General features: G+C 50.7%; 50 non-coding genes and 4 pseudogenes across 50 annotated transcripts; all 54 read left to right on the top strand.

The window, feature by feature from the left end:
- Positions 1–215: 215 nt before the first annotated feature.
- LOC149517055 (5S ribosomal RNA) lies at positions 216–334 on the top strand. Its single transcript, XR_016344287.1, has one exon. It is a non-coding gene; the product is annotated as a 5S ribosomal RNA (ribosomal RNA).
- Positions 335–646: 312 nt separating this feature from the next.
- LOC149517054 (5S ribosomal RNA) lies at positions 647–765 on the top strand. Its single transcript, XR_016344297.1, has one exon. It is a non-coding gene; the product is annotated as a 5S ribosomal RNA (ribosomal RNA).
- Positions 766–1,077: 312 nt separating this feature from the next.
- On the top strand, positions 1,078–1,196 carry LOC149517053 (5S ribosomal RNA). Its single transcript, XR_016344847.1, has one exon. It is a non-coding gene; the product is annotated as a 5S ribosomal RNA (ribosomal RNA).
- Positions 1,197–1,508: 312 nt separating this feature from the next.
- LOC149517052 (5S ribosomal RNA) lies at positions 1,509–1,627 on the top strand. Its single transcript, XR_016344846.1, has one exon. It is a non-coding gene; the product is annotated as a 5S ribosomal RNA (ribosomal RNA).
- Positions 1,628–1,939: 312 nt separating this feature from the next.
- Positions 1,940–2,058, top strand: LOC149517051 (5S ribosomal RNA). The gene has a single exon (XR_016344298.1). It is a non-coding gene; the product is annotated as a 5S ribosomal RNA (ribosomal RNA).
- A 312-nt stretch (positions 2,059–2,370) lies between these two features.
- LOC149517050 (5S ribosomal RNA) lies at positions 2,371–2,489 on the top strand. Its single transcript, XR_016344829.1, has one exon. It is a non-coding gene; the product is annotated as a 5S ribosomal RNA (ribosomal RNA).
- A 312-nt stretch (positions 2,490–2,801) lies between these two features.
- LOC149517049 (5S ribosomal RNA) lies at positions 2,802–2,920 on the top strand. Its single transcript, XR_016344471.1, has one exon. It is a non-coding gene; the product is annotated as a 5S ribosomal RNA (ribosomal RNA).
- A 312-nt stretch (positions 2,921–3,232) lies between these two features.
- LOC149517048 (5S ribosomal RNA) lies at positions 3,233–3,351 on the top strand. Its single transcript, XR_016344845.1, has one exon. It is a non-coding gene; the product is annotated as a 5S ribosomal RNA (ribosomal RNA).
- A 312-nt stretch (positions 3,352–3,663) lies between these two features.
- LOC149517047 (5S ribosomal RNA) lies at positions 3,664–3,782 on the top strand. The gene has a single exon (XR_016344437.1). It is a non-coding gene; the product is annotated as a 5S ribosomal RNA (ribosomal RNA).
- A 312-nt stretch (positions 3,783–4,094) lies between these two features.
- On the top strand, positions 4,095–4,213 carry LOC149517046 (5S ribosomal RNA). Its single transcript, XR_016344314.1, has one exon. It is a non-coding gene; the product is annotated as a 5S ribosomal RNA (ribosomal RNA).
- A 312-nt stretch (positions 4,214–4,525) lies between these two features.
- Positions 4,526–4,644, top strand: LOC149517045 (5S ribosomal RNA). The gene has a single exon (XR_016344470.1). It is a non-coding gene; the product is annotated as a 5S ribosomal RNA (ribosomal RNA).
- A 312-nt stretch (positions 4,645–4,956) lies between these two features.
- On the top strand, positions 4,957–5,075 carry LOC149517044 (5S ribosomal RNA). The gene has a single exon (XR_016344844.1). It is a non-coding gene; the product is annotated as a 5S ribosomal RNA (ribosomal RNA).
- Positions 5,076–5,387: 312 nt separating this feature from the next.
- Positions 5,388–5,506, top strand: LOC149517043 (5S ribosomal RNA). Its single transcript, XR_016344843.1, has one exon. It is a non-coding gene; the product is annotated as a 5S ribosomal RNA (ribosomal RNA).
- A 312-nt stretch (positions 5,507–5,818) lies between these two features.
- On the top strand, positions 5,819–5,937 carry LOC149517042 (5S ribosomal RNA). Its single transcript, XR_016344469.1, has one exon. It is a non-coding gene; the product is annotated as a 5S ribosomal RNA (ribosomal RNA).
- A 312-nt stretch (positions 5,938–6,249) lies between these two features.
- Positions 6,250–6,368, top strand: LOC149517041 (5S ribosomal RNA). Its single transcript, XR_016344313.1, has one exon. It is a non-coding gene; the product is annotated as a 5S ribosomal RNA (ribosomal RNA).
- Positions 6,369–6,680: 312 nt separating this feature from the next.
- On the top strand, positions 6,681–6,799 carry LOC149517040 (5S ribosomal RNA). The gene has a single exon (XR_016344842.1). It is a non-coding gene; the product is annotated as a 5S ribosomal RNA (ribosomal RNA).
- A 312-nt stretch (positions 6,800–7,111) lies between these two features.
- Positions 7,112–7,230, top strand: LOC149517039 (5S ribosomal RNA). Its single transcript, XR_016344841.1, has one exon. It is a non-coding gene; the product is annotated as a 5S ribosomal RNA (ribosomal RNA).
- Positions 7,231–7,542: 312 nt separating this feature from the next.
- Positions 7,543–7,661, top strand: LOC149517038 (5S ribosomal RNA). The gene has a single exon (XR_016344468.1). It is a non-coding gene; the product is annotated as a 5S ribosomal RNA (ribosomal RNA).
- A 312-nt stretch (positions 7,662–7,973) lies between these two features.
- Positions 7,974–8,092, top strand: LOC149517037 (5S ribosomal RNA). The gene has a single exon (XR_016344840.1). It is a non-coding gene; the product is annotated as a 5S ribosomal RNA (ribosomal RNA).
- A 312-nt stretch (positions 8,093–8,404) lies between these two features.
- Positions 8,405–8,523, top strand: LOC149517036 (5S ribosomal RNA). Its single transcript, XR_016344839.1, has one exon. It is a non-coding gene; the product is annotated as a 5S ribosomal RNA (ribosomal RNA).
- Positions 8,524–8,835: 312 nt separating this feature from the next.
- LOC149517035 (5S ribosomal RNA) lies at positions 8,836–8,954 on the top strand. Its single transcript, XR_016344467.1, has one exon. It is a non-coding gene; the product is annotated as a 5S ribosomal RNA (ribosomal RNA).
- Positions 8,955–9,266: 312 nt separating this feature from the next.
- LOC149517034 (5S ribosomal RNA) lies at positions 9,267–9,385 on the top strand. Its single transcript, XR_016344465.1, has one exon. It is a non-coding gene; the product is annotated as a 5S ribosomal RNA (ribosomal RNA).
- A 312-nt stretch (positions 9,386–9,697) lies between these two features.
- On the top strand, positions 9,698–9,816 carry LOC149517033 (5S ribosomal RNA). The gene has a single exon (XR_016344464.1). It is a non-coding gene; the product is annotated as a 5S ribosomal RNA (ribosomal RNA).
- Positions 9,817–10,128: 312 nt separating this feature from the next.
- Positions 10,129–10,247, top strand: LOC149517032 (5S ribosomal RNA). The gene has a single exon (XR_016344463.1). It is a non-coding gene; the product is annotated as a 5S ribosomal RNA (ribosomal RNA).
- Positions 10,248–10,559: 312 nt separating this feature from the next.
- On the top strand, positions 10,560–10,678 carry LOC149517031 (5S ribosomal RNA). Its single transcript, XR_016344462.1, has one exon. It is a non-coding gene; the product is annotated as a 5S ribosomal RNA (ribosomal RNA).
- A 312-nt stretch (positions 10,679–10,990) lies between these two features.
- On the top strand, positions 10,991–11,109 carry LOC149517030 (5S ribosomal RNA). Its single transcript, XR_016344461.1, has one exon. It is a non-coding gene; the product is annotated as a 5S ribosomal RNA (ribosomal RNA).
- A 312-nt stretch (positions 11,110–11,421) lies between these two features.
- On the top strand, positions 11,422–11,540 carry LOC149517029 (5S ribosomal RNA). Its single transcript, XR_016344460.1, has one exon. It is a non-coding gene; the product is annotated as a 5S ribosomal RNA (ribosomal RNA).
- Positions 11,541–11,852: 312 nt separating this feature from the next.
- Positions 11,853–11,971, top strand: LOC149517028 (5S ribosomal RNA). Its single transcript, XR_016344459.1, has one exon. It is a non-coding gene; the product is annotated as a 5S ribosomal RNA (ribosomal RNA).
- A 312-nt stretch (positions 11,972–12,283) lies between these two features.
- Positions 12,284–12,402, top strand: LOC149517027 (5S ribosomal RNA). The gene has a single exon (XR_016344458.1). It is a non-coding gene; the product is annotated as a 5S ribosomal RNA (ribosomal RNA).
- Positions 12,403–12,714: 312 nt separating this feature from the next.
- Positions 12,715–12,833, top strand: LOC149517026 (5S ribosomal RNA). The gene has a single exon (XR_016344457.1). It is a non-coding gene; the product is annotated as a 5S ribosomal RNA (ribosomal RNA).
- A 312-nt stretch (positions 12,834–13,145) lies between these two features.
- LOC149517025 (5S ribosomal RNA) lies at positions 13,146–13,264 on the top strand. Its single transcript, XR_016344456.1, has one exon. It is a non-coding gene; the product is annotated as a 5S ribosomal RNA (ribosomal RNA).
- A 312-nt stretch (positions 13,265–13,576) lies between these two features.
- On the top strand, positions 13,577–13,695 carry LOC149517024 (5S ribosomal RNA). Its single transcript, XR_016344454.1, has one exon. It is a non-coding gene; the product is annotated as a 5S ribosomal RNA (ribosomal RNA).
- A 312-nt stretch (positions 13,696–14,007) lies between these two features.
- Positions 14,008–14,126, top strand: LOC149517023 (5S ribosomal RNA). The gene has a single exon (XR_016344453.1). It is a non-coding gene; the product is annotated as a 5S ribosomal RNA (ribosomal RNA).
- A 312-nt stretch (positions 14,127–14,438) lies between these two features.
- On the top strand, positions 14,439–14,557 carry LOC149517022 (5S ribosomal RNA). Its single transcript, XR_016344452.1, has one exon. It is a non-coding gene; the product is annotated as a 5S ribosomal RNA (ribosomal RNA).
- Positions 14,558–14,869: 312 nt separating this feature from the next.
- On the top strand, positions 14,870–14,988 carry LOC149517021 (5S ribosomal RNA). Its single transcript, XR_016344451.1, has one exon. It is a non-coding gene; the product is annotated as a 5S ribosomal RNA (ribosomal RNA).
- Positions 14,989–15,300: 312 nt separating this feature from the next.
- On the top strand, positions 15,301–15,419 carry LOC149517020 (5S ribosomal RNA). The gene has a single exon (XR_016344450.1). It is a non-coding gene; the product is annotated as a 5S ribosomal RNA (ribosomal RNA).
- A 312-nt stretch (positions 15,420–15,731) lies between these two features.
- Positions 15,732–15,850, top strand: LOC149517019 (5S ribosomal RNA). Its single transcript, XR_016344449.1, has one exon. It is a non-coding gene; the product is annotated as a 5S ribosomal RNA (ribosomal RNA).
- A 312-nt stretch (positions 15,851–16,162) lies between these two features.
- On the top strand, positions 16,163–16,281 carry LOC149517018 (5S ribosomal RNA). The gene has a single exon (XR_016344448.1). It is a non-coding gene; the product is annotated as a 5S ribosomal RNA (ribosomal RNA).
- A 312-nt stretch (positions 16,282–16,593) lies between these two features.
- On the top strand, positions 16,594–16,712 carry LOC149517017 (5S ribosomal RNA). Its single transcript, XR_016344447.1, has one exon. It is a non-coding gene; the product is annotated as a 5S ribosomal RNA (ribosomal RNA).
- A 312-nt stretch (positions 16,713–17,024) lies between these two features.
- On the top strand, positions 17,025–17,143 carry LOC149517016 (5S ribosomal RNA). The gene has a single exon (XR_016344446.1). It is a non-coding gene; the product is annotated as a 5S ribosomal RNA (ribosomal RNA).
- Positions 17,144–17,455: 312 nt separating this feature from the next.
- Positions 17,456–17,574, top strand: LOC149517015 (5S ribosomal RNA). Its single transcript, XR_016344445.1, has one exon. It is a non-coding gene; the product is annotated as a 5S ribosomal RNA (ribosomal RNA).
- Positions 17,575–17,886: 312 nt separating this feature from the next.
- LOC149517014 (5S ribosomal RNA) lies at positions 17,887–18,005 on the top strand. Its single transcript, XR_016344443.1, has one exon. It is a non-coding gene; the product is annotated as a 5S ribosomal RNA (ribosomal RNA).
- Positions 18,006–18,317: 312 nt separating this feature from the next.
- On the top strand, positions 18,318–18,436 carry LOC149517013 (5S ribosomal RNA). Its single transcript, XR_016344442.1, has one exon. It is a non-coding gene; the product is annotated as a 5S ribosomal RNA (ribosomal RNA).
- A 312-nt stretch (positions 18,437–18,748) lies between these two features.
- Positions 18,749–18,867, top strand: LOC149517012 (5S ribosomal RNA). Its single transcript, XR_016344441.1, has one exon. It is a non-coding gene; the product is annotated as a 5S ribosomal RNA (ribosomal RNA).
- A 312-nt stretch (positions 18,868–19,179) lies between these two features.
- Positions 19,180–19,298, top strand: LOC149517011 (5S ribosomal RNA). The gene has a single exon (XR_016344440.1). It is a non-coding gene; the product is annotated as a 5S ribosomal RNA (ribosomal RNA).
- A 312-nt stretch (positions 19,299–19,610) lies between these two features.
- LOC149517010 (5S ribosomal RNA) lies at positions 19,611–19,729 on the top strand. The gene has a single exon (XR_016344299.1). It is a non-coding gene; the product is annotated as a 5S ribosomal RNA (ribosomal RNA).
- A 312-nt stretch (positions 19,730–20,041) lies between these two features.
- LOC149517009 (5S ribosomal RNA) lies at positions 20,042–20,160 on the top strand. Its single transcript, XR_016344439.1, has one exon. It is a non-coding gene; the product is annotated as a 5S ribosomal RNA (ribosomal RNA).
- Positions 20,161–20,472: 312 nt separating this feature from the next.
- LOC149517008 (5S ribosomal RNA) lies at positions 20,473–20,591 on the top strand. The gene has a single exon (XR_016344438.1). It is a non-coding gene; the product is annotated as a 5S ribosomal RNA (ribosomal RNA).
- Positions 20,592–20,903: 312 nt separating this feature from the next.
- LOC149517007 (5S ribosomal RNA) lies at positions 20,904–21,022 on the top strand. The gene has a single exon (XR_016344323.1). It is a non-coding gene; the product is annotated as a 5S ribosomal RNA (ribosomal RNA).
- Positions 21,023–21,334: 312 nt separating this feature from the next.
- LOC149517006 (5S ribosomal RNA) lies at positions 21,335–21,453 on the top strand. The gene has a single exon (XR_016344308.1). It is a non-coding gene; the product is annotated as a 5S ribosomal RNA (ribosomal RNA).
- Positions 21,454–21,765: 312 nt separating this feature from the next.
- On the top strand, positions 21,766–21,884 carry LOC149517005 (5S ribosomal RNA; annotated as a pseudogene).
- Positions 21,885–22,196: 312 nt separating this feature from the next.
- Positions 22,197–22,315, top strand: LOC149517004 (5S ribosomal RNA; annotated as a pseudogene).
- Positions 22,316–22,542: 227 nt separating this feature from the next.
- Positions 22,543–22,661, top strand: LOC149517003 (5S ribosomal RNA; annotated as a pseudogene).
- Positions 22,662–22,973: 312 nt separating this feature from the next.
- LOC149517002 (5S ribosomal RNA) lies at positions 22,974–23,092 on the top strand (annotated as a pseudogene).
- The last annotated feature ends 580 nt before the right edge of the window (positions 23,093–23,672 follow it).

The following is a 23,672-nucleotide window of genomic DNA, read 5'->3' as shown; positions in this document are numbered from 1 at the left end:
TTAGTTTTTGGTATCCGTCCGTCGCAATTACTGCATACTTAATCGTTTGCTCGCCGATTACCGTTCGCGGCGATTAATCGATGACGGGTTGAGAAATCGATGAACCCCCTCTTCTTGGCGTATTGCGTAATCTTTTGGACGGGGGCTCGCGTGTGACACGTCGAGCAACGCACGGGAAAGGAAGGGTCGGATACATAATTTGCGCAAGAAGTGACGGGTGCGATCATACCAGCACTAAAGCACCGGATCCCATCAGAACTCCGCAGTTAAGCGTGCTTGGGCGAGAGTAGTACTAGGATGGGTGACCTCCTGGGAAGTCCTCGTGTTGCACTCGTCGTTCTTTTTAATTTTCGGTATTCTTCCGTCGTTTATTGCCGTGCAGGCACTTGGGCTTGTTCGTTGATTGCCGTTCGCAGCACCTCACGTTCTTTTTAGTTTTTGGTATCCGTCCGTCGTAATTACTGCATACTTAATCGTTTGCTCGCCGATTACCGTTCGCGGCGATTAATCGATGACGGGTTGAGAAATCGATGAACCCCCTCTTCTTGGCGTATTGCGTAATCTTTTGGACGGGGGCTCGCGTGTGACACGTCGAGCAACGCACGGGAAAGGAAGGGTCGGATACATAATTTGCGCAAGAAGTGACGGGTGCGATCATACCAGCACTAAAGCACCGGATCCCATCAGAATTCCGCAGTTAAGCGTGCTTGGGCGAGAGTAGTACTAGGATGGGTGACCTCCTGGGAAGTCCTCGTGTTGCACTCCTCGTTCTTTTTAATTTTCGGTATTCTTCCGTCGTTTATTGCCGTGCAGGCACTTGGGCTTGTTCGTTGATTGCCGTTCGCAGCACCTCACGTTCTTTTTAGTTTTTGGTATCCGTCCGTCGCAATTACTGCATACTTAATCGTTTGCTCGCCGATTACCGTTCGCGGCGATTAATCGATGACGGGTTGAGAAATCGATGAACCCCCTCTTCTTGGCGTATTGCGTAATCTTTTGGACGGGGGCTCGCGTGTGACACGTCGAGCAACGCACGGGAAAGGAAGGGTCGGATACATAATTTGCGCAAAAAGTGACGGGTGCGATCATACCAGCACTAAAGCACCGGATCCCATCGGAACTCCGCAGTTAAGCGTGCTTGGGCGAGAGTAGTACTAGGATGGGTGACCTCCTGGGAAGTCCTCGTGTTGCACTCCTCGTTCTTTTTAATTTTCGGTATTCTTCCGTCGTTTATTGCCGTGCAGGCACTTGGGCTTGTTCGTTGATTGCCGTTCGCAGCACCTCACGTTCTTTTTAGTTTTTGGTATCCGTCCGTCGCAATTACTGCATACTTAATCGTTTGCTCGCCGATTACCGTTCGCGGCGATTAATCGATGACGGGTTGAGAAATCGATGAACCCCCTCTTCTTGGCGTATTGCGTAATCTTTTGGACGGGGGCTCGCGTGTGACACGTCGAGCAACGCACGGGAAAGGAAGGGTCGGATACATAATTTGCGCAAGAAGTGACGGGTGCGATCATACCAGCACTAAAGCACCGGATCCCATCGGAACTCCGCAGTTAAGCGTGCTTGGGCGAGAGTAGTACTAGGATGGGTGACCTCCTGGGAAGTCCTCGTGTTGCACTCCTCGTTCTTTTTAATTTTCGGTATTCTTCCGTCGTTTATTGCCGTGCAGGCACTTGGGCTTGTTCGTTGATTGCCGTTCGCAGCACCTCACGTTCTTTTTAGTTTTTGGTATCCGTCCGTCGCAATTACTGCATACTTAATCGTTTGCTCGCCGATTACCGTTCGCGGCGATTAATCGATGACGGGTTGAGAAATCGATGAACCCCCTCTTCTTGGCGTATTGCGTAATCTTTTGGACGGGGGCTCGCGTGTGACACGTCGAGCAACGCACGGGAAAGGAAGGGTCGGATACATAATTTGCGCAAGAAGTGACGGGTGCGATCATACCAGCACTAAAGCACCGGATCCCATCGGAACTCCGCAGTTAAGCGTGTTTGGGCGAGAGTAGTACTAGGATGGGTGACCTCCTGGGAAGTCCTCGTGTTGCACTCCTCGTTCTTTTTAATTTTCGGTATTCTTCCGTCGTTTATTGCCGTGCAGGCACTTGGGCTTGTTCGTTGATTGCCGTTCGCAGCACCTCACGTTCTTTTTAGTTTTTGGTATCCGTCCGTCGCAATTACTGCATACTTAATCGTTTGCTCGCCGATTACCGTTCGCGGCGATTAATCGATGACGGGTTGAGAAATCGATGAACCCCCTCTTCTTGGCGTATTGCGTAATCTTTTGGACGGGGGCTCGCGTGTGACACGTCGAGCAACGCACGGGAAAGGAAGGGTCGGATACATAATTTGCACAAGAAGTGACGGGTGCGATCATACCAGCACTAAAGCACCGGATCCCATCAGAACTCCGCAGTTAAGCGTGCTTGGGCGAGAATAGTACTAGGATGGGTGACCTCCTGGGAAGTCCTCGTGTTGCACTCCTCGTTCTTTTTAATTTTCGGTATTCTTCCGTCGTTTATTGCCGTGCAGGCACTTGGGCTTGTTCGTTGATTGCCGTTCGCAGCACCTCACGTTCTTTTTAGTTTTTGGTATCCGTCCGTCGTAATTACTGCATACTTAATCGTTTGCTCGCCGATTACCGTTCGCGGCGATTAATCGATGACGGGTTGAGAAATCGATGAACCCCCTCTTCTTGGCGTATTGCGTAATCTTTTGGACGGGGGCTCGCGTGTGACACGTCGAGCAACGCACGGGAAAGGAAGGGTCGGATACATAATTTGCGCAAGAAGTGACGGGTGCGATCATACCAGCACTAAAGCACCGGATCCCATCAGAACTCCGCAGTTAAGCGTGCTTGGGCGAGAGTAGTACTAGGATGGGTGACCTCCTGGGAAGTCCTCGTGTTGCACTCCTCGTTTTTTTTAATTTTCGGTATTCTTCCGTCGTTTATTGCCGTGCAGGCACTTGGGCTTGTTCGTTGATTGCCGTTCGCAGCACCTCACGTTCTTTTTAGTTTTTGGTATCCGTCCGTCGCAATTACTGCATACTTAATCGTTTGCTCGCCGATTACCGTTCGCGGCGATTAATCGATGACGGGTTGAGAAATCGATGAACCCCCTCTTCTTGGCGTATTGCGTAATCTTTTGGACGGGGGCTCGCGTGTGACACGTCGAGCAACGCACGGGAAAGGAAGGGTCGGATACATAATTTGCGCAAGAAGTGACGGGTGCGATCATACCAGCACTAAAGCACCGGATCCCATCGGAACTCCGCAGTTAAGCGTGCTTGGGCGAGAGTAGTACTAGGATGGGTGACCTCCTGGGAAGTCCTCGTGTTGCACTCCTCGTTCTTTTTAATTTTCGGTATTCTTCCGTCGTTTATTGCCGTGCAGGCACTTGGGCTTGTTCGTTGATTGCCGTTCGCAGCACCTCACGTTCTTTTTAGTTTTTGGTATCCGTCCGTCGCAATTACTGCATACTTAATCGTTTGCTCGCCGATTACCGTTCGCGGCGATTAATCGATGACGGGTTGAGAAATCGATGAACCCCCTCTTCTTGGCGTATTGCGTAATCTTTTGGACGGGGGCTCGCGTGTGACACGTCGAGCAACGCACGGGAAAGGAAGGGTCGGATACATAATTTGCGCAAGAAGTGACGGGTGCGATCATACCAGCACTAAAGCACCGGATCCCATCCGAACTCCGCAGTTAAGCGTGCTTGGGCGAGAGTAGTACTAGGATGGGTGACCTCCTGGGAAGTCCTCGTGTTGCACTCCTCGTTCTTTTTAATTTTCGGTATTCTTCCGTCGTTTATTGCCGTGCAGGCACTTGGGCTTGTTCGTTGATTGCCGTTCGCAGCACCTCACGTTCTTTTTAGTTTTTGGTATCCGTCCGTCGCAATTACTGCATACTTAATCGTTTGCTCGCCGATTACCGTTCGCGGCGATTAATCGATGACGGGTTGAGAAATCGATGAACCCCCTCTTCTTGGCGTATTGCGTAATCTTTTGGACGGGGGCTCGCGTGTGACACGTCGAGCAACGCACGGGAAAGGAAGGGTCGGATACATAATTTGCACAAGAAGTGACGGGTGGGATCATACCAGCACTAAAGCACCGGATCCCATCAGAACTCCGCAGTTAAGCGTGCTTGGGCGAGAGTAGTACTAGGATGGGTGACCTCCTGGGAAGTCCTCGTGTTGCACTCCTCGTTTTTTTTAATTTTCGGTATTCTTCCGTCGTTTATTGCCGTGCAGGCACTTGGGCTTGTTCGTTGATTGCCGTTCGCAGCACCTCACGTTCTTTTTAGTTTTTGGTATCCGTCCGTCGTAATTACTGCATACTTAATCGTTTGCTCGCCGATTACCGTTCGCGGCGATTAATCGATGACGGGTTGAGAAATCGATGAACCCCCTCTTCTTGGCGTATTGCGTAATCTTTTGGACGGGGGCTCGCGTGTGACACGTCGAGCAACGCACGGGAAAGGAAGGGTCGGATACATAATTTGCGCAAGAAGTGACGGGTGCGATCATACCAGCACTAAAGCACCGGATCCCATCAGAACTCCGCAGTTAAGCGTGCTTGGGCGAGAGTAGTACTAGGATGGGTGACCTCCTGGGAAGTCCTCGTGTTGCACTCCTCGTTTTTTTTAATTTTCGGTATTCTTCCGTCGTTTATTGCCGTGCAGGCACTTGGGCTTGTTCGTTGATTGCCGTTCGCAGCACCTCACGTTCTTTTTAGTTTTTGGTATCCGTCCGTCGTAATTACTGCATACTTAATCGTTTGCTCGCCGATTACCGTTCGCGGCGATTAATCGATGACGGGTTGAGAAATCGATGAACCCCCTCTTCTTGGCGTATTGCGTAATCTTTTGGACGGGGGCTCGCGTGTGACACGTCGAGCAACGCACGGGAAAGGAAGGGTCGGATACATAATTTGCGCAAGAAGTGACGGGTGCGATCATACCAGCACTAAAGCACCGGATCCCATCGGAACTCCGCAGTTAAGCGTGCTTGGGCGAGAGTAGTACTAGGATGGGTGACCTCCTGGGAAGTCCTCGTGTTGCACTCCTCGTTCTTTTTAATTTTCGGTATTCTTCCGTCGTTTATTGCCGTGCAGGCACTTGGGCTTGTTCGTTGATTGCCGTTCGCAGCACCTCACGTTCTTTTTAGTTTTTGGTATCCGTCCGTCGCAATTACTGCATACTTAATCGTTTGCTCGCCGATTACCGTTCGCGGCGATTAATCGATGACGGGTTGAGAAATCGATGAACCCCCTCTTCTTGGCGTATTGCGTAATCTTTTGGACGGGGGCTCGCGTGTGACACGTCGAGCAACGCACGGGAAAGGAAGGGTCGGATACATAATTTGCGCAAGAAGTGACGGGTGCGATCATACCAGCACTAAAGCACCGGATCCCATCGGAACTCCGCAGTTAAGCGTGCTTGGGCGAGAGTAGTACTAGGATGGGTGACCTCCTGGGAAGTCCTCGTGTTGCACTCCTCGTTCTTTTTAATTTTCGGTATTCTTCCGTCGTTTATTGCCGTGCAGGCACTTGGGCTTGTTCGTTGATTGCCGTTCGCAGCACCTCACGTTCTTTTTAGTTTTTGGTATCCGTCCGTCGCAATTACTGCATACTTAATCGTTTGCTCGCCGATTACCGTTCGCGGCGATTAATCGATGACGGGTTGAGAAATCGATGAACCCCCTCTTCTTGGCGTATTGCGTAATCTTTTGGACGGGGGCTCGCGTGTGACACGTCGAGCAACGCACGGGAAAGGAAGGGTCGGATACATAATTTGCGCAAGAAGTGACGGGTGCGATCATACCAGCACTAAAGCACCGGATCCCATCAGAACTCCGCAGTTAAGCGTGCTTGGGCGAGAGTAGTACTAGGATGGGTGACCTCCTGGGAAGTCCTCGTGTTGCACTCCTCGTTCTTTTTAATTTTCGGTATTCTTCCGTCGTTTATTGCCGTGCAGGCACTTGGGCTTGTTCGTTGATTGCCGTTCGCAGCACCTCACGTTCTTTTTAGTTTTTGGTATCCGTCCGTCGCAATTACTGCATACTTAATCGTTTGCTCGCCGATTACCGTTCGCGGCGATTAATCGATGACGGGTTGAGAAATCGATGAACCCCCTCTTCTTGGCGTATTGCGTAATCTTTTGGACGGGGGCTCGCGTGTGACACGTCGAGCAACGCACGGGAAAGGAAGGGTCGGATACATAATTTGCACAAGAAGTGACGGGTGGGATCATACCAGCACTAAAGCACCGGATCCCATCAGAACTCCGCAGTTAAGCGTGCTTGGGCGAGAGTAGTACTAGGATGGGTGACCTCCTGGGAAGTCCTCGTGTTGCACTCCTCGTTTTTTTTAATTTTCGGTATTCTTCCGTCGTTTATTGCCGTGCAGGCACTTGGGCTTGTTCGTTGATTGCCGTTCGCAGCACCTCACGTTCTTTTTAGTTTTTGGTATCCGTCCGTCGTAATTACTGCATACTTAATCGTTTGCTCGCCGATTACCGTTCGCGGCGATTAATCGATGACGGGTTGAGAAATCGATGAACCCCCTCTTCTTGGCGTATTGCGTAATCTTTTGGACGGGGGCTCGCGTGTGACACGTCGAGCAACGCACGGGAAAGGAAGGGTCGGATACATAATTTGCGCAAGAAGTGACGGGTGCGATCATACCAGCACTAAAGCACCGGATCCCATCGGAACTCCGCAGTTAAGCGTGCTTGGGCGAGAGTAGTACTAGGATGGGTGACCTCCTGGGAAGTCCTCGTGTTGCACTCCTCGTTCTTTTTAATTTTCGGTATTCTTCCGTCGTTTATTGCCGTGCAGGCACTTGGGCTTGTTCGTTGATTGCCGTTCGCAGCACCTCACGTTCTTTTTAGTTTTTGGTATCCGTCCGTCGCAATTACTGCATACTTAATCGTTTGCTCGCCGATTACCGTTCGCGGCGATTAATCGATGACGGGTTGAGAAATCGATGAACCCCCTCTTCTTGGCGTATTGCGTAATCTTTTGGACGGGGGCTCGCGTGTGACACGTCGAGCAACGCACGGGAAAGGAAGGGTCGGATACATAATTTGCGCAAGAAGTGACGGGTGCGATCATACCAGCACTAAAGCACCGGATCCCATCGGAACTCCGCAGTTAAGCGTGCTTGGGCGAGAGTAGTACTAGGATGGGTGACCTCCTGGGAAGTCCTCGTGTTGCACTCCTCGTTCTTTTTAATTTTCGGTATTCTTCCGTCGTTTATTGCCGTGCAGGCACTTGGGCTTGTTCGTTGATTGCCGTTCGCAGCACCTCACGTTCTTTTTAGTTTTTGGTATCCGTCCGTCGTAATTACTGCATACTTAATCGTTTGCTCGCCGATTACCGTTCGCGGCGATTAATCGATGACGGGTTGAGAAATCGATGAACCCCCTCTTCTTGGCGTATTGCGTAATCTTTTGGACGGGGGCTCGCGTGTGACACGTCGAGCAACGCACGGGAAAGGAAGGGTCGGATACATAATTTGCGCAAGAAGTGACGGGTGCGATCATACCAGCACTAAAGCACCGGATCCCATCAGAACTCCGCAGTTAAGCGTGCTTGGGCGAGAGTAGTACTAGGATGGGTGACCTCCTGGGAAGTCCTCGTGTTGCACTCCTCGTTTTTTTTAATTTTCGGTATTCTTCCGTCGTTTATTGCCGTGCAGGCACTTGGGCTTGTTCGTTGATTGCCGTTCGCAGCACCTCACGTTCTTTTTAGTTTTTGGTATCCGTCCGTCGTAATTACTGCATACTTAATCGTTTGCTCGCCGATTACCGTTCGCGGCGATTAATCGATGACGGGTTGAGAAATCGATGAACCCCCTCTTCTTGGCGTATTGCGTAATCTTTTGGACGGGGGCTCGCGTGTGACACGTCGAGCAACGCACGGGAAAGGAAGGGTCGGATACATAATTTGCGCAAGAAGTGACGGGTGCGATCATACCAGCACTAAAGCACCGGATCCCATCGGAACTCCGCAGTTAAGCGTGCTTGGGCGAGAGTAGTACTAGGATGGGTGACCTCCTGGGAAGTCCTCGTGTTGCACTCCTCGTTCTTTTTAATTTTCGGTATTCTTCCGTCGTTTATTGCCGTGCAGGCACTTGGGCTTGTTCGTTGATTGCCGTTCGCAGCACCTCACGTTCTTTTTAGTTTTTGGTATCCGTCCGTCGCAATTACTGCATACTTAATCGTTTGCTCGCCGATTACCGTTCGCGGCGATTAATCGATGACGGGTTGAGAAATCGATGAACCCCCTCTTCTTGGCGTATTGCGTAATCTTTTGGACGGGGGCTCGCGTGTGACACGTCGAGCAACGCACGGGAAAGGAAGGGTCGGATACATAATTTGCGCAATAAGTGACGGGTGCGATCATACCAGCACTAAAGCACCGGATCCCATCGGAACTCCGCAGTTAAGCGTGCTTGGGCGAGAGTAGTACTAGGATGGGTGACCTCCTGGGAAGTCCTCGTGTTGCACTCCTCGTTCTTTTTAATTTTCGGTATTCTTCCGTCGTTTATTGCCGTGCAGGCACTTGGGCTTGTTCGTTGATTGCCGTTCGCAGCACCTCACGTTCTTTTTAGTTTTTGGTATCCGTCCGTCGCAATTACTGCATACTTAATCGTTTGCTCGCCGATTACCGTTCGCGGCGATTAATCGATGACGGGTTGAGAAATCGATGAACCCCCTCTTCTTGGCGTATTGCGTAATCTTTTGGACGGGGGCTCGCGTGTGACACGTCGAGCAACGCACGGGAAAGGAAGGGTCGGATACATAATTTGCGCAAGAAGTGACGGGTGCGATCATACCAGCACTAAAGCACCGGATCCCATCAGAACTCCGCAGTTAAGCGTGCTTGGGCGAGAGTAGTACTAGGATGGGTGACCTCCTGGGAAGTCCTCGTGTTGCACTCCTCGTTCTTTTTAATTTTCGGTATTCTTCCGTCGTTTATTGCCGTGCAGGCACTTGGGCTTGTTCGTTGATTGCCGTTCGCAGCACCTCACGTTCTTTTTAGTTTTTGGTATCCGTCCGTCGCAATTACTGCATACTTAATCGTTTGCTCGCCGATTACCGTTCGCGGCGATTAATCAATGACGGGTTGAGAAATCGATGAACCCCCTCTTCTTGGCGTATTGCGTAATCTTTTGGACGGGGGCTCGCGTGTGACACGTCGAGCAACGCACGGGAAAGGAAGGGTCGGATACATAATTTGCGCAAGAAGTTACGGGTGCGATCATACCAGCACTAAAGCACCGGATCCCATCAGAACTCCGCAGTTAAGCGTGCTTGGGCGAGAGTAGTACTAGGATGGGTGACCTCCTGGGAAGTCCTCGTGTTGCACTCCTCGTTTTTTTTAATTTTCGGTATTCTTCCGTCGTTTATTGCCGTGCAGGCACTTGGGCTTGTTCGTTGATTGCCGTTCGCAGCACCTCACGTTCTTTTTAGTTTTTGGTATCCGTCCGTCGCAATTACTGCATACTTAATCGTTTGCTCGCCGATTACCGTTCGCGGCGATTAATCGATGACGGGTTGAGAAATCGATGAACCCCCTCTTCTTGGCGTATTGCGTAATCTTTTGGACGGGGGCTCGCGTGTGACACGTCGAGCAACGCACGGGAAAGGAAGGGTCGGATACATAATTTGCGCGAGAAGTGACGGGTGCGATCATACCAGCACTAAAGCACCGGATCCCATCAGAACTCCGCAGTTAAGCGTGCTTGGGCGAGAGTAGTACTAGGATGGGTGACCTCCTGGGAAGTCCTCGTGTTGCACTCCTCGTTCTTTTTAATTTTCGGTATTCTTCCGTCGTTTATTGCCGTGCAGGCACTTGGGCTTGTTCGTTGATTGCCGTTCGCAGCACCTCACGTTCTTTTTAGTTTTTGGTATCCGTCCGTCGCAATTACTGCATACTTAATCGTTTGCTCGCCGATTACCGTTCGCGGCGATTAATCGATGACGGGTTGAGAAATCGATGAACCCCCTCTTCTTGGCGTATTGCGTAATCTTTTGGACGGGGGCTCGCGTGTGACACGTCGAGCAACGCACGGGAAAGGAAGGGTCGGATACATAATTTGCGCGAGAAGTGACGGGTGCGATCATACCAGCACTAAAGCACCGGATCCCATCAGAACTCCGCAGTTAAGCGTGCTTGGGCGAGAGTAGTACTAGGATGGGTGACCTCCTGGGAAGTCCTCGTGTTGCACTCCTCGTTCTTTTTAATTTTCGGTATTCTTCCGTCGTTTATTGCCGTGCAGGCACTTGGGCTTGTTCGTTGATTGCCGTTCGCAGCACCTCACGTTCTTTTTAGTTTTTGGTATCCGTCCGTCGCAATTACTGCATACTTAATCGTTTGCTCGCCGATTACCGTTCGCGGCGATTAATCGATGACGGGTTGAGAAATCGATGAACCCCCTCTTCTTGGCGTATTGAGTAATCTTTTGGACGGGGGCTCGCGTGTGACACGTCGAGCAACGCACGGGAAAGGAAGGGTCGGATACATAATTTGCGCGAGAAGTGACGGGTGCGATCATACCAGCACTAAAGCACCGGATCCCATCAGAACTCCGCAGTTAAGCGTGCTTGGGCGAGAGTAGTACTAGGATGGGTGACCTCCTGGGAAGTCCTCGTGTTGCACTCCTCGTTCTTTTTAATTTTCGGTATTCTTCCGTCGTTTATTGCCGTGCAGGCACTTGGGCTTGTTCGTTGATTGCCGTTCGCAGCACCTCACGTTCTTTTTAGTTTTTGGTATCCGTCCGTCGCAATTACTGCATACTTAATCGTTTGCTCGCCGATTATCGTTCGCGGCGATTAATCGATGACGGGTTGAGAAATCGATGAACCCCCTCTTCTTGGCGTATTGCGTAATCTTTTGGACGGGGGCTCGCGTGTGACACGTCGAGCAACGCACGGGAAAGGAAGGGTCGGATACATAATTTGCGCGAGAAGTGACGGGTGCGATCATACCAGCACTAAAGCACCGGATCCCATCAGAACTCCGCAGTTAAGCGTGCTTGGGCGAGAGTAGTACTAGGATGGGTGACCTCCTGGGAAGTCCTCGTGTTGCACTCCTCGTTCTTTTTAATTTTCGGTATTCTTCCGTCGTTTATTGCCGTGCAGGCACTTGGGCTTGTTCGTTGATTGCCGTTCGCAGCACCTCACGTTCTTTTTAGTTTTTGGTATCCGTCCGTCGCAATTACTGCATACTTAATCGTTTGCTCGCCGATTACCGTTCGCGGCGATTAATCGATGACGGGTTGAGAAATCGATGAACCCCCTCTTCTTGGCGTATTGCGTAATCTTTTGGACGGGGGCTCGCGTGTGACACGTCGAGCAACGCACGGGAAAGGAAGGGTCGGATACATAATTTGCGCGAGAAGTGACGGGTGCGATCATACCAGCACTAAAGCACCGGATCCCATCAGAACTCCGCAGTTAAGCGTGCTTGGGCGAGAGTAGTACTAGGATGGGTGACCTCCTGGGAAGTCCTCGTGTTGCACTCCTCGTTCTTTTTAATTTTCGGTATTCTTCCGTCGTTTATTGCCGTGCAGGCACTTGGGCTTGTTCGTTGATTGCCGTTCGCAGCACCTCACGTTCTTTTTAGTTTTTGGTATCCGTCCGTCGCAATTACTGCATACTTAATCGTTTGCTCGCCGATTACCGTTCGCGGCGATTAATCGATGACGGGTTGAGAAATCGATGAACCCCCTCTTCTTGGCGTATTGCGTAATCTTTTGGACGGGGGCTCGCGTGTGACACGTCGAGCAACGCACGGGAAAGGAAGGGTCGGATACATAATTTGCGCGAGAAGTGACGGGTGCGATCATACCAGCACTAAAGCACCGGATCCCATCAGAACTCCGCAGTTAAGCGTGCTTGGGCGAGAGTAGTACTAGGATGGGTGACCTCCTGGGAAGTCCTCGTGTTGCACTCCTCGTTCTTTTTAATTTTCGGTATTCTTCCGTCGTTTATTGCCGTGCAGGCACTTGGGCTTGTTCGTTGATTGCCGTTCGCAGCACCTCACGTTCTTTTTAGTTTTTGGTATCCGTCCGTCGCAATTACTGCATACTTAATCGTTTGCTCGCTGATTACCGTTCGCGGCGATTAATCGATGACGGGTTGAGAAATCGATGAACCCCCTCTTCTTGGCGTATTGCGTAATCTTTTGGACGGGGGCTCGCGTGTGACACGTCGAGCAACGCACGGGAAAGGAAGGGTCGGATACATAATTTGCGCGAGAAGTGACGGGTGCGATCATACCAGCACTAAAGCACCGGATCCCATCAGAACTCCGCAGTTAAGCGTGCTTGGGCGAGAGTAGTACTAGGATGGGTGACCTCCTGGGAAGTCCTCGTGTTGCACTCCTCGTTCTTTTTAATTTTCGGTATTCTTCCGTCGTTTATTGCCGTGCAGGCACTTGGGCTTGTTCGTTGATTGCCGTTCGCAGCACCTCACGTTCTTTTTAGTTTTTGGTATCCGTCCGTCGCAATTACTGCATACTTAATCGTTTGCTCGCCGATTACCGTTCGCGGCGATTAATCGATGACGGGTTGAGAAATCGATGAACCCCCTCTTCTTGGCGTATTGCGTAATCTTTTGGACGGGGGCTCGCGTGTGACACGTCGAGCAACGCACGGGAAAGGAAGGGTCGGATACATAATTTGCGCGAGAAGTGACGGGTGCGATCATACCAGCACTAAAGCACCGGATCCCATCAGAACTCCGCAGTTAAGCGTGCTTGGGCGAGAGTAGTACTAGGATGGGTGACCTCCTGGGAAGTCCTCGTGTTGCACTCCTCGTTCTTTTTAATTTTCGGTATTCTTCCGTCGTTTATTGCCGTGCAGGCACTTGGGCTTGTTCGTTGATTGCCGTTCGCAGCACCTCACGTTCTTTTTAGTTTTTGGTATCCGTCCGTCGCAATTACTGCATACTTAATCGTTTGCTCGCCGATTACCGTTCGCGGCGATTAATCGATGACGGGTTGAGAAATCGATGAACCCCCTCTTCTTGGCGTATTGAGTAATCTTTTGGACGGGGGCTCGCGTGTGACACGTCGAGCAACGCACGGGAAAGGAAGGGTCGGATACATAATTTGCGCGAGAAGTGACGGGTGCGATCATACCAGCACTAAAGCACCGGATCCCATCAGAACTCCGCAGTTAAGCGTGCTTGGGCGAGAGTAGTACTAGGATGGGTGACCTCCTGGGAAGTCCTCGTGTTGCACTCCTCGTTCTTTTTAATTTTCGGTATTCTTCCGTCGTTTATTGCCGTGCAGGCACTTGGGCTTGTTCGTTGATTGCCGTTCGCAGCACCTCACGTTCTTTTTAGTTTTTGGTATCCGTCCGTCGCAATTACTGCATACTTAATCGTTTGCTCGCCGATTATCGTTCGCGGCGATTAATCGATGACGGGTTGAGAAATCGATGAACCCCCTCTTCTTGGCGTATTGCGTAATCTTTTGGACGGGGGCTCGCGTGTGACACGTCGAGCAACGCACGGGAAAGGAAGGGTCGGATACATAATTTGCGCGAGAAGTGACGGGTGCGATCATACCAGCACTAAAGCACCGGATCCCATCAGAACTCCGCAGTTAAGCGTGCTTGGGCGAGAGTAGTACTAGGATGGGTGACCTCCTGGGAAGTCCTCGTGTTGCACTCCTCGTTCTTTTTAATTTTCGGTATTCTTCCGTCGTTTATTGCCGTGCAGGCACTTGGGCTTGTTCGTTGATTGCCGTTCGCAGCACCTCACGTTCTTTTTAGTTTTTGGTATCCGTCCGTCGCAATTACTGCATACTTAATCGTTTGCTCGCCGATTACCGTTCGCGGCGATTAATCGATGACGGGTTGAGAAATCGATGAACCCCCTCTTCTTGGCGTATTGCGTAATCTTTTGGACGGGGGCTCGCGTGTGACACGTCGAGCAACGCACGGGAAAGGAAGGGTCGGATACATAATTTGCGCGAGAAGTGACGGGTGCGATCATACCAGCACTAAAGCACCGGATCCCATCAGAACTCCGCAGTTAAGCGTGCTTGGGCGAGAGTAGTACTAGGATGGGTGACCTCCTGGGAAGTCCTCGTGTTGCACTCCTCGTTCTTTTTAATTTTCGGTATTCTTCCGTCGTTTATTGCCGTGCAGGCACTTGGGCTTGTTCGTTGATTGCCGTTCGCAGCACCTCACGTTCTTTTTAGTTTTTGGTATCCGTCCGTCGCAATTACTGCATACTTAATCGTTTGCTCGCCGATTACCGTTCGCGGCGATTAATCGATGACGGGTTGAGAAATCGATGAACCCCCTCTTCTTGGCGTATTGCGTAATCTTTTGGACGGGGGCTCGCGTGTGACACGTCGAGCAACGCACGGGAAAGGAAGGGTCGGATACATAATTTGCGCGAGAAGTGACGGGTGCGATCATACCAGCACTAAAGCACCGGATCCCATCAGAACTCCGCAGTTAAGCGTGCTTGGGCGAGAGTAGTACTAGGATGGGTGACCTCCTGGGAAGTCCTCGTGTTGCACTCCTCGTTCTTTTTAATTTTCGGTATTCTTCCGTCGTTTATTGCCGTGCAGGCACTTGGGCTTGTTCGTTGATTGCCGTTCGCAGCACCTCACGTTCTTTTTAGTTTTTGGTATCCGTCCGTCGCAATTACTGCATACTTAATCGTTTGCTCGCCGATTACCGTTCGCGGCGATTAATCGATGACGGGTTGAGAAATCGATGAACCCCCTCTTCTTGGCGTATTGCGTAATCTTTTGGACGGGGGCTCGCGTGTGACACGTCGAGCAACGCACGGGAAAGGAAGGGTCGGATACATAATTTGCGCGAGAAGTGACGGGTGCGATCATACCAGCACTAAAGCACCGGATCCCATCAGAACTCCGCAGTTAAGCGTGCTTGGGCGAGAGTAGTACTAGGATGGGTGACCTCCTGGGAAGTCCTCGTGTTGCACTCCTCGTTCTTTTTAATTTTCGGTATTCTTCCGTCGTTTATTGCCGTGCAGGCACTTGGGCTTGTTCGTTGATTGCCGTTCGCAGCACCTCACGTTCTTTTTAGTTTTTGGTATCCGTCCGTCGCAATTACTGCATACTTAATCGTTTGCTCGCCGATTACCGTTCGCGGCGATTAATCGATGACGGGTTGAGAAATCGATGAACCCCCTCTTCTTGGCGTATTGCGTAATCTTTTGGACGGGGGCTCGCGTGTGACACGTCGAGCAACGCACGGGAAAGGAAGGGTCGGATACATAATTTGCGCGAGAAGTGACGGGTGCGATCATACCAGCACTAAAGCACCGGATCCCATCAGAACTCCGCAGTTAAGCGTGCTTGGGCGAGAGTAGTACTAGGATGGGTGACCTCCTGGGAAGTCCTCGTGTTGCACTCCTCGTTCTTTTTAATTTTCGGTATTCTTCCGTCGTTTATTGCCGTGCAGGCACTTGGGCTTGTTCGTTGATTGCCGTTCGCAGCACCTCACGTTCTTTTTAGTTTTTGGTATCCGTCCGTCGCAATTACTGCATACTTAATCGTTTGCTCGCCGATTACCGTTCGCGGCGATTAATCGATGACGGGTTGAGAAATCGATGAACCCCCTCTTCTTGGCGTATTGCGTAATCTTTTGGACGGGGGCTCGCGTGTGACACGTCGAGCAACGCACGGGAAAGGAAGGGTCGGATACATAATTTGCGCGAGAAGTGACGGGTGCGATCATACCAGCACTAAAGCACCGGATCCCATCAGAACTCCGCAGTTAAGCGTGCTTGGGCGAGAGTAGTACTAGGATGGGTGACCTCCTGGGAAGTCCTCGTGTTGCACTCCTCGTTCTTTTTAATTTTCGGTATTCTTCCGTCGTTTATTGCCGTGCAGGCACTTGGGCTTGTTCGTTGATTGCCGTTCGCAGCACCTCACGTTCTTTTTAGTTTTTGGTATCCGTCCGTCGCAATTACTGCATACTTAATCGTTTGCTCGCCGATTACCGTTCGCGGCGATTAATCGATGACGGGTTGAGAAATCGATGAACCCCCTCTTCTTGGCGTATTGCGTAATCTTTTGGACGGGGGCTCGCGTGTGACACGTCGAGCAACGCACGGGAAAGGAAGGGTCGGATACATAATTTGCGCGAGAAGTGACGGGTGCGATCATACCAGCACTAAAGCACCGGATCCCATCAGAACTCCGCAGTTAAGCGTGCTTGGGCGAGAGTAGTACTAGGATGGGTGACCTCCTGGGAAGTCCTCGTGTTGCACTCCTCGTTCTTTTTAATTTTCGGTATTCTTCCGTCGTTTATTGCCGTGCAGGCACTTGGGCTTGTTCGTTGATTGCCGTTCGCAGCACCTCACGTTCTTTTTAGTTTTTGGTATCCGTCCGTCGCAATTACTGCATACTTAATCGTTTGCTCGCCGATTACCGTTCGCGGCGATTAATCGATGACGGGTTGAGAAATCGATGAACCCCCTCTTCTTGGCGTATTGCGTAATCTTTTGGACGGGGGCTCGCGTGTGACACGTCGAGCAACGCACGGGAAAGGAAGGGTCGGATACATAATTTGCGCGAGAAGTGACGGGTGCGATCATACCAGCACTAAAGCACCGGATCCCATCAGAACTCCGCAGTTAAGCGTGCTTGGGCGAGAGTAGTACTAGGATGGGTGACCTCCTGGGAAGTCCTCGTGTTGCACTCCTCGTTCTTTTTAATTTTCGGTATTCTTCCGTCGTTTATTGCCGTGCAGGCACTTGGGCTTGTTCGTTGATTGCCGTTCGCAGCACCTCACGTTCTTTTTAGTTTTTGGTATCCGTCCGTCGCAATTACTGCATACTTAATCGTTTGCTCGCCGATTACCGTTCGCGGCGATTAATCGATGACGGGTTGAGAAATCGATGAACCCCCTCTTCTTGGCGTATTGCGTAATCTTTTGGACGGGGGCTCGCGTGTGACACGTCGAGCAACGCACGGGAAAGGAAGGGTCGGATACATAATTTGCGCGAGAAGTGACGGGTGCGATCATACCAGCACTAAAGCACCGGATCCCATCAGAACTCCGCAGTTAAGCGTGCTTGGGCGAGAGTAGTACTAGGATGGGTGACCTCCTGGGAAGTCCTCGTGTTGCACTCCTCGTTCTTTTTAATTTTCGGTATTCTTCCGTCGTTTATTGCCGTGCAGGCACTTGGGCTTGTTCGTTGATTGCCGTTCGCAGCACCTCACGTTCTTTTTAGTTTTTGGTATCCGTCCGTCGCAATTACTGCATACTTAATCGTTTGCTCGCCGATTACCGTTCGCGGCGATTAATCGATGACGGGTTGAGAAATCGATGAACCCCCTCTTCTTGGCGTATTGCGTAATCTTTTGGACGGGGGCTCGCGTGTGACACGTCGAGCAACGCACGGGAAAGGAAGGGTCGGATACATAATTTGCGCGAGAAGTGACGGGTGCGATCATACCAGCACTAAAGCACCGGATCCCATCAGAACTCCGCAGTTAAGCGTGCTTGGGCGAGAGTAGTACTAGGATGGGTGACCTCCTGGGAAGTCCTCGTGTTGCACTCCTCGTTCTTTTTAATTTTCGGTATTCTTCCGTCGTTTATTGCCGTGCAGGCACTTGGGCTTGTTCGTTGATTGCCGTTCGCAGCACCTCACGTTCTTTTTAGTTTTTGGTATCCGTCCGTCGCAATTACTGCATACTTAATCGTTTGCTCGCCGATTACCGTTCGCGGCGATTAATCGATGACGGGTTGAGAAATCGATGAACCCCCTCTTCTTGGCGTATTGCGTAATCTTTTGGACGGGGGCTCGCGTGTGACACGTCGAGCAACGCACGGGAAAGGAAGGGTCGGATACATAATTTGCGCGAGAAGTGACGGGTGCGATCATACCAGCACTAAAGCACCGGATCCCATCAGAACTCCGCAGTTAAGCGTGCTTGGGCGAGAGTAGTACTAGGATGGGTGACCTCCTGGGAAGTCCTCGTGTTGCACTCCTCGTTCTTTTTAATTTTCGGTATTCTTCCGTCGTTTATTGCCGTGCAGGCACTTGGGCTTGTTCGTTGATTGCCGTTCGCAGCACCTCACGTTCTTTTTAGTTTTTGGTATCCGTCCGTCGCAATTACTGCATACTTAATCGTTTGCTCGCCGATTACCGTTCGCGGCGATTAATCGATGACGGGTTGAGAAATCGATGAACCCCCTCTTCTTGGCGTATTGCGTAATCTTTTGGACGGGGGCTCGCGTGTGACACGTCGAGCAACGCACGGGAAAGGAAGGGTCGGATACATAATTTGCGCGAGAAGTGACGGGTGCGATCATACCAGCACTAAAGCACCGGATCCCATCAGAACTCCGCAGTTAAGCGTGCTTGGGCGAGAGTAGTACTAGGATGGGTGACCTCCTGGGAAGTCCTCGTGTTGCACTCCTCGTTCTTTTTAATTTTCGGTATTCTTCCGTCGTTTATTGCCGTGCAGGCACTTGGGCTTGTTCGTTGATTGCCGTTCGCAGCACCTCACGTTCTTTTTAGTTTTTGGTATCCGTCCGTCGCAATTACTGCATACTTAATCGTTTGCTCGCCGATTACCGTTCGCGGCGATTAATCGATGACGGGTTGAGAAATCGATGAACCCCCTCTTCTTGGCGTATTGAGTAATCTTTTGGACGGGGGCTCGCGTGTGACACGTCGAGCAACGCACGGGAAAGGAAGGGTCGGATACATAATTTGCGCGAGAAGTGACGGGTGCGATCATACCAGCACTAAAGCACCGGATCCCATCAGAACTCCGCAGTTAAGCGTGCTTGGGCGAGAGTAGTACTAGGATGGGTGACCTCCTGGGAAGTCCTCGTGTTGCACTCCTCGTTCTTTTTAATTTTCGGTATTCTTCCGTCGTTTATTGCCGTGCAGGCACTTGGGCTTGTTCGTTGATTGCCGTTCGCAGCACCTCACGTTCTTTTTAGTTTTTGGTATCCGTCCGTCGCAATTACTGCATACTTAATCGTTTGCTCGCCGATTACCGTTCGCGGCGATTAATCGATGACGGGTTGAGAAATCGATGAACCCCCTCTTCTTGGCGTATTGCGTAATCTTTTGGACGGGGGCTCGCGTGTGACACGTCGAGCAACGCACGGGAAAGGAAGGGTCGGATGCATAATTTGCGCGAGAAGTGACGGGTGCGATCATACCAGCACTAAAGCACCGGATCCCATCAGAACTCCGCAGTTAAGCGTGCTTGGGCGAGAGTAGTACTAGGATGGGTGACCTCCTGGGAAGTCCTCGTGTTGCACTCCTCGTTCTTTTTAATTTTCGGTATTCTTCCGTCGTTTATTGCCGTGCAGGCACTTGGGCTTGTTCGTTGATTGCCGTTCGCAGCACCTCACGTTCTTTTTAGTTTTTGGTATCCGTCCGTCGCAATTACTGCATACTTAATCGTTTGCTCGCCGATTACCGTTCGCGGCGATTAATCGATGACGGGTTGAGAAATCGATGAACCCCCTCTTCTTGGCGTATTGCGTAATCTTTTGGACGGGGGCTCGCGTGTGACACGTCGAGCAACGCACGGGAAAGGAAGGGTCGGATGCATAATTTGCGCGAGAAGTGACGGGTGCGATCATACCAGCACTAAAGCACCGGATCCCATCAGAACTCCGCAGTTAAGCGTGCTTAGGCGAGAGTAGTACTAGGATGGGTGACCTCCTGGGAAGTCCTCGTGTTGCACTCCTCGTTCTTTTTAATTTTCGGTATTCTTCCGTCGTTTATTGCCGTGCAGGCACTTGGGCTTGTTCGTTGATTGCCGTTCGCAGCACCTCACGTTCTTTTTAGTTTTTGGTATCCGTCCGTCGCAATTACTGCATACTTAATCGTTTGCTCGCCGATTACCGTTCGCGGCGATTAATCGATGACGGGTCGAGAAATCGATGAACCCCCTCTTCTTGGCGTATTGCGTAATCTTTTGGACGGGGGCTCGCGTGTGACACGTCGAGCAACGCACGGGAAAGGAAGGGTCGGATACATAATTTGCGCGAGAAGTGACGGGTGCGATCATACCAGCACTAAAGCACCGGATCCCATCAGAACTCCGCAGTTAAGCGTGCTTGGGCGAGAGTAGTACTAGGATGGGTGACCTCCTGGGAAGTCCTCGTGTTGCACTCCTCGTTCTTTTTAATTTTCGGTATTCTTTCGTCGTTTATTGCCGTGCAGGCACTTGGGCTTGTTCGTTGATTGCCGTTCGCAGCACCTCACGTTCTTTTTAGTTTTTGGTATCCGTTCGTCGCAATTACTGCATACTTAATCGTTTGCTCGCCGATTACCGTTCGCGGCGATTAATCGATGACGGGTCGAGAAATCGATGAACCCCCTCTTCTTGGCGTATTGCGTAATCTTTTGGACGGGGGTTCGCGTGTGACACGTCGAGCAACGCACGGGAAAGGAAGGGTCGGATACATAATTTGCGCAAGAAGTGACGGGTGCGATCATACCAGCACTAAAGCACCGGATCCCATCAGAACTCCGCAGTTAAGCGTGCTTGGGCGAGAGTAGTACTAGGATGGGTGACCTCCTGGGAAGTCCTCGTGTTGCACTCCTCGTTCTTTTTAATTTTCGGTATTCTTCCGTCGTTTATTGCCGTGCAGGCACTTGGGCTTGTTCGTTGATTGCCGTTCGCAGCACCTCACGTTCTTTTTAGTTTTTGGTATCCGTCCGTCGCAATTACTGCATACTAAATCGTTTGCTCGCCGATTACCGTTCGCGGCGATTAATCGATGACGGGTCGAGAAATCGATGAACCCCCTCTTCTTGGCGTATTGCGTAATCTTTTGGACGGGGGCTCGCGTGTGACACGTCGAGCAACGCACGGGAAAGGAAGGGTCGGATACGTAATTTGCGCAAGAAGTGACGGGTGCGATCATACCAGCACTAAAGCATCGGATCCCATCAGAAGTCCGCAGTTAAGCGTGCTTGGGCGAGAGTAGTACTAGGATGGGTGACCTCCTGGGAAGTCCTCGTGTTGCACTCCTCGTTCTTTTTAATTTTCGGTATTCTTCCGTCGTTTATTGCCGTGCAGGCACTTGGGCTTGTTCGTTGATTGCCGTTCGCAGCACCTCACGTTCTTTTTAGTTTTTGGTATCCGTCCGTCGTAATTACTGCATACTTAATCGTTTGCTCGCCGATTACCGTTCGCGGCGATTAATCGATGACGGGTGGAGAAATCGATGAACCCCCTCTTCTTGGCGTACTGCGTAATCTTTTGGACGGGGGCTCGCGTGTGACACGTCGAGCAACGCACGAGAAAGGAAGGGTCGGATACATAATTTGCGCAAGAAGTGACGGGTGCGATCATACCAGCACTAAAGCACCGAATCCCATCAGAACTCCGCAGTTAAGCGTGCTTGGGCGAGAGTAGTACTAGGATGGGTGACCTCCTGGGAAGTCCTCGTGTTGCACTCCTCGTTCTTTTTAATTTTCAGTATTCTTCCGTCGTTTATTGCCGTGCAGGCACTTGGGCTTGTTCGTTGATTGCCGTTCGCAGCACCTCACGTTCTTTTTAGTTTTTGGTATCCGTCCGTCGTAATTACTGCATACTTAATCGTTTGCTCGCCGATTACCGTTCGCGGCGATTAATCGATGACGGGTTGAGAAATCGATGAACCCCCTCTTCTTGGCGTACTGCGTAATCTTTTGGACGGGGGCTCGCGTGTGACACGTCGAGCAACGCACGGGAAAGGAAGGGTCGGATACATAATTTGCGCAAGAAGTGACGGGTGCGATCATACCAGCACTAAAGCATCGGATCCAATCAGAACTTCGCAGTTAAGCGTGCTTGTGTGAAAGTAGCACTAGGATGGGTGACCTCCTGGGAAGTCCTCGTGTTGCACTCCTCGTTCTTTTTAATTTTTGGTATTCGTCCGTCGTTTATTGCCGTATAGGCACTTGGGCTTGTTCGTTATTTGCCGTTCGCAGCACCTCACGTTCTTTTTAGTTTTTGGTATCCATCCGTCGCAATTTCTGCATACTTAATCCTTTGCTCGCCGATTACCGTTCGCGGCGATTAATCGATGACGGGTTAAGAAATCGATGAACCCCCTCTTATTGGCGTATTGCGTAATCTTTTGGACGGGGGCTCGCGTGTGACACGTCGAGCGACGCACTAAAAAGAAAGGGTCGGATACATAATTTGCGCAAGAAGTGACGGGTGCAATCATACCAGCACTAAAGCACCGGATCCGATCAAAACTCCGCAGTTAAACATGCTTGGGCAAAAGTAGCCCTAGGATGGGTGACCTCCTGGGAAGTCCTCGTGTTGCACTCTTCGTTCTTTTTAATTTTCGGTATTCGTCCATCGTTTATTGCCGTATAGGCACTTGGGCTTGTTCGTTATTTACCGTTCGTGGTGATTAATCGATGACGGGTTGAGAAATCGATGAACCCCCTCTTTTTGGCGTATTGCGTAATCTTTTGGGCGGGGACTCGCGTGTGACACGTCGAACAACGCACGGGAAAGGAAGGGTCGGATACATAATTTGCGCAAGAAGTGACGGGTGCGATCATACCTGCACCAAAGCCCGGGATCCCATCAGAACTCTGCACTTAAGCGTGCTTGGGCGAGAGTAGTACTAGGATGGGTGACCTCTTGGGATGTCCTCGTGTTGCACTCCTCATTCTTTTTAATTTTCGGTATTTGTCCGTCGTTTATTACCGTATAAGCACTTGGGCTTGTTCGTTAACTACCGTTCACAGCACCCCACGTTCTTTTTAGTTTATGGTATCCGTCCGTCGTAATTACTGCATACTTAATCGTTTGCCCGTTGATTACCGTTCACGTCAATTAATCGATGACAGGTTTAGAAATTGATGAACCCCCTCTTCTTGGCGTATTGCGTAATCTCTTGCATGGGAGCTCGCGTGTGACACGTCGAGCAACGCACGGGAAAGGATGGGTCGGATACATAATTTGCGCAAGAATTGACGGGTGCAATCATACCAACACTAAAACACCGGATCCCATTAGAATTTCGCAGTTAAGCGTCCTTGGGCGAGAGTGGTACTAAAAAGGGTGACCTCTTGGGAACTCCTCGTGTTGCACTCCTTGTTTTTTTAATTTTTGATATTCGTCCGTCGTTTATTATCGTATAGGCACTTGGGCTTGTTCGTTGATTGCCGTTCGCAGCACCCCACATTTTTTTTAGTTTTTGGTATCCGTCCATCGTAACTACTGCATACTTAATCGTTTGCTCACAGATTACCGTTCGCGATGATTAATCGATGACGGGTTGAGAAATCGATGAACCCCTTTTTCTTGGCGTATTGCGTAATCTTTTGGACAGGGGCTCGCGTGTGACACGTCGAGCAATGCGCGGGAAAAGAATGGTCGGATACATAATTTGTGCAAGAAGTGATAGGTGCTATCGTACTAGCACTAAAGCACCGGATCCAATCAAAACTTTGCAGTTAAGCGTGATTGGACGAGAGTAGTGCTAAGATGGGTGATCTCCTGGGAACTCCTTGTGTTGCACTCTTCGTTCTTTTTAATTTTTGGTATTCGTCCACCGTTTATTACCATATAGGCAGTTGGACTTGTTCGAACTTAATCGTTTGTTCGTCGATTACCGTTCGCGGTGATTAATCGATGGCGGGTTGAAAAATCGATGATCCCTCTCTTCTTGGCG

The sequence above is a fragment of the Durio zibethinus genome, chromosome 8, assembly GCF_047325235.1.
Source record: "Durio zibethinus cultivar Kanyao isolate XHJ-2024 chromosome 8, ASM4732523v1, whole genome shotgun sequence".
Taxonomy (NCBI): Eukaryota; Viridiplantae; Streptophyta; class Magnoliopsida; order Malvales; family Malvaceae; genus Durio; species Durio zibethinus.
This window is presented reverse-complemented; position numbering and strand designations above follow the sequence as displayed.